This window comes from Podarcis tiliguerta, assembly GCF_965153285.1.
Source record: "Podarcis tiliguerta genome assembly, chromosome: 3".
NCBI lineage: Eukaryota > Metazoa > Chordata > Lepidosauria > Squamata > Lacertidae > Podarcis > Podarcis tiliguerta.
In genome coordinates this window covers 7,432,857-7,437,512 of record NC_139536.1, presented here as the reverse complement: position 1 = coordinate 7,437,512, position 4,656 = coordinate 7,432,857, and the positions used below count along the sequence as shown (strand labels likewise).

Genomic DNA, 4,656 nt, shown 5'->3' with positions numbered 1-4,656 from the left:
TTCAATCCTGTTGCTGTGATCCCAAAATGAGGATTTTAAATATTTTTCATGCTTCTTCTTCATATGGAAAGTGTCCAGGGACACACAATAGCATCATAGTATGATGTACAGGAATCATGCTTTCCTGAGAGGAAGAAAAATCTTGGAAAAATTACTGAGGCAAGAAGGGGTCCATGGCTGCAGTCCATGCATATTCTTCAATTGGCAGGAAGAAGCACAAAAGGAGGTGCAACTTTGGAGATTTCCTCCACTATTATCTGAAGTGAGCATTGTTGCTTTCCTTGTTGCCACAACTAGTGTTCATTCTTTGGACTTAGCTTATAATATTTGTAGTGCATTGTAGACTTCCACTACTTTGTACATGCTTACATTGGCAGTCATTGTTGCTTTTATGTTGAGTGTTGTGAAGGGTTAACCTTCTGTGCCTCGGAGCTGAGGGGAAGGGCTTACCAGCCAGGATGTGACGTGAATAGCCTGGAACTCAGTGTGTGTTCAGTGGGAACCGAAAGCAGTTAGTTGAACTGCGCAGCTCCAGACAAAGCGAGCAGAGAAAATGCAGTTGCATTCAGATTGGTTCTGATCTTTGTAAATATGTGTTTTTTGGAGCAATAAACCAAATGAGGAAGGAAGAAGGTAAACCAATACCAGGTTGCCTTGTCATTGAGTATACAGTATCATCTCCATCTCCATTTTCTAGAGCAGCAGCAGGGGTCCAACACCCAGAGAGGATAATTAGAGCCTCTGAATACCACTTGTGGGTGTGGCACACTACTATGGTTATGTCTTGTTGGTGGGCTTCCCATGTGCATCTGGTTGGCCACTGTCAGAACAGGATCTTGGATGAACCTTTTGTCTGATCCTTTGGTCTGATCCAACAAGGCTTTTGAGAGCCAATGTGGTATAGTGTTAAGAGGGGAAGACTCGTAATCTGGTGAACCGGGTTCACGTCTCTGCTTCTCCACATGCAGCTGCTGGGTGACCTTGGGCTAGTCACACTTCTTTGAAGTCTCTTAGCTCACTAACCTCACAGAGTGTTTGTTGTGGGGGAGGAAGGGAAAGGAGAATGTTGGCCACTTTGAGACTCCTTCGGGTAGTGATAAAGCGGGATATCAAATCCAAACTCTTCTTCTTCTCCTTTTAGTCACATCTTCTTGCCAGTCATGGGAGCAGTGGTGCCAGAAAACCTGAGGACTGCCTCAACAACTGAAAGTGCATGCCAAACTAATCAAGATATTTTGCCCAGTTCCCCCCCGAATACTAAATGTGGCCTTATTCTTTAAAACAACAGCAACAAGGAAGCCTTGTTTTAAGACAAAGAGACTCAAAGTGCTCACCATACTAGTTTGTACATACTGTTCAGTTCATTTTACTACTTTTAGCCATGAACTATAGCAGCAGGAAACAGGAAGAAAAATACAATTTAATGAAAACACTAAAATTATTGAGCTGTATTTTACATCTTTTTGGTGCTTTTAGGATACCAAATCCTAGGGCTGACGTGTAAGTGCCGTTTGCAGACCTATAAATACGTGAGCAAGCAGTCTTTTGGAAGACAGAGGAAATCGAGATCTCTCTTGGTCTCCCTTCTTTGGTTTCCAACTTGGCATTCCCAGTCAAACTTCCGCAATGCAGATCAGCATCTTTTACATCATTGTTCTTTCAGCAATGCTCTTAGCTTCTCCAGGTAAGGCATAGATCAAAATCAGAATATTCAGACATAATGTGAAAGTTGGGATTTGTTAATTAGCATGGCTTTCTCCTTCACTTCTGCTAAAGACTTTTCCTTCAAGGCTAATATGAAAGCCATATGGCTTGATCTATGTTGTTCCCTCTTCTCTCCCTTTCTAAACCTCTCTCTTTCTCTCCTTCTGCATCTACTCTCAACACTTCCCTCCTTCATTCTTGTTTCCCTTGATCCATTGATCATGCTGTTGCCCTTCTCAGACTCTGCCCCATCATCCAATCCTGTTCACACCATCTCTTTGCTATGCTGCCTTTTCCAGATTTATGAGGAATGGCAGAATATGGAAATGCCTTCATACAATAAAATAAAATTTCTCTATCTAGGATTTGTCCATGCAGGGGAACCTCGTCAATGTGCGGCTATTGGTGGGACTTGTGGGACTGAATGTGAGAGGATCGTGCGGAGCGCAGTTTGTCCTAAAGGGACCATATGCTGCGTACCGTAAGTTTCCTTCCTGGTTTTTCAAATCCATGGAACTCAAATGGAACATGTATTGATAAAATAAAATGCTTAAAGCAAATTAACCTCAAAATTTAAAACGACTTGATTTCTTTCTTTCTCTCTCTCATGTTTAAATTTATGCCCATTGATTAATTATTCATCCTTATTGCGGTCCAAAGACCCATAACAGAGATTCAGAATACAGATTCACACAGACAACCCCCTGGGAGAGGAAGACCAAGACAATATTTGTTTAGTCTTAAGTATGATGGTCTTTGATATGTATGACTACCAAAAGAAACTTTGCCACGGCCACTGTGATATCATTAGACTTGTCGTCCAGAAGATATTTTGTATAGTAGGCTTCAGATTTACCCGGCCGATTTGCCATTAGGCGTTTAACGTTGATTATCTGCTCCCAGTTAGTGGGCAACATTTATTTCATATCCTTTTTCAATTGCATTTTTTTCAATACAAAACTTTGTAAAGCTTAGAAGGGACTGCTCAACATATGTGTTATGTTATTTTTACACTCACTTTCATTAATATACATTTTCTCTTCAACTTGATGTCTCACTAAGAGTTTTCTAATATGGTTGCAACAAAACTTAAAATACCACCATATACTTCCCATTTCCCCAAGCAGTAAGAATCATGTATAATTTGGGACATATTTAAAGCATTTGCTTTATTTACAATTAATGAAGTGCAAACCATCTGAAACCTTGTGCCCTTTAGATGTTTCGGATTACAAGTTCCCATATCCCTGTCCATATTGATTGGGGCTCACAGGTATTGTAGTCCAAGACAACTTAGATATGAGTCAATGTTCAGACACCTTTAGAAAACGAATAAGAAAATGAGTTTTTTTATGATTACCTGGAAGAGTTGGGGTGGGTGCGAATAAGTGGAAAACTTAGTTTAATGCTATTAATTATATTTCATGGCCCCTAACATCAACATTAAACTATGTTTTTAGCAACACACACATAATGCACATACCCTCAAACATTTCTCTGATGGAAATGGAAATGTCCTATTCCATCATCTTAATAATTATATTATTTATACCTCGCTCATCTGACTTGGTTGCCCTTGCCGCTCTGGGCAGCTTCCAACATACATAAAAATGTAATAAAATGTAAAACATTTTAAAACTACTCTATACTGGGCTGCCTTCAGATGTCTTCTAAAGGATGTATAGTTACTTATGTCCTTGACTTGTGGGTCACATAACTCCATACCTTCCAATGAAAATAGGGACATCATGCCATGCCCTCCAACATGTCTCCAATGAAAATAGGGATGTCCTCAGAAAAAGTGGGACATAGCGGGATCAAATCTGAAACTGTGAATTTGGGACTGTCCCTAGAAATGAGGGACACATGGAGGGTCTCCAGTACATTGAGGCCATGTGTGGTGAGATGTTTTTTAAAAAAACAAGATCCATCTTTCCTTTTGAGCATCCATCCAAGGGCCCCATCCCATTGGTGCATGGAACCAGAGACAAATGTGGGTGTGGCAACGAGAATAATTCTGACTTTTGTATGCAAGCATGCATGCATCTCCCTATCTTCCTTCCAAGCAAGAGGAAGGGATTAGTTCAAGGACACGTTCCTGGCAGGCAAAGTAGATCCAGTATTTTGTGTTACTTTGAGAGAGAATGTGTAGATTGAGCTGCCAAGGGTCAGATGGAGAGGTCTGGAAGGCCACATTCAGACCCTGGTGTTGAGTTTCTCCCCCACCCCCCACCCCAGTTCAGCCTACAGAAATGTGTCTGTGTGTGTACTCTCTCTATTAACACTTAAACCTGTGAATCACTAAAGAAATCTCTTTCCTTTATTCAGAAATCCTTCTGATTAAAATGGAAAGAAACACCTGCTTCTTTCAGCAATGGATATAACCCAAAGAATGAGATTGACCTGCTGCTGATTTGGCCTGCAGAAATACTTCCATGATGTGGGAATTTTGAGAAAATTTGTGTACTATTATGAATAAATATTTGATGTGTTGCTGGAAAATGTGTGTTGGTTTATGCCTTTCTGAGACATGGATACCCATTGTGGACAATTTGCAAAGCTACAGAAATCTTTTTATTTCTAAAGTTCAGGTGGTCCGTGATTGTTCTTTACATGTATACCACAAATTGTCCTCAGGTTAAATAACACTTTTCTGCCAAGACTCACCATTACTGCCAGTTTGGTTTTAATGTCATTTGGCCTGCAACAATAACAACACATTTCACCAAGGTATAAGGAAGAACCTCCCGATGGGATGACCTGGTTGACAGTGCAAAAGACTGAAGATGTTAGGTCGACCATGATTCGTTACTTTGAGGAAGAGACTGAATGAATGGCTACGTATCACAGATGGTATATTAGTTGATTTCCTGCCTTGACAGGTTGCTGCTCTGCATGAGCTTTCATGTTCTTTGCAATTCTCTGAATCTACTGTTCATTCTACCCATGAAT

The 4,656-nt window shown here is 40.5% G+C and overlaps 1 long non-coding RNA gene across 1 annotated transcript; it reads left to right on the top strand.

Annotated features, from left to right (window-relative positions):
* The first annotated feature begins 1,558 nt into the window (after window positions 1-1,558).
* LOC310674442 lies at window positions 1,559-4,206 on the top strand. Its single transcript, XR_014509597.1, has 3 exons — window positions 1,559-1,684; window positions 2,068-2,185; window positions 4,033-4,206. It is a non-coding gene; the product is annotated as an uncharacterized lncRNA (long non-coding RNA).
* The last annotated feature ends 450 nt before the right edge of the window (window positions 4,207-4,656 follow it).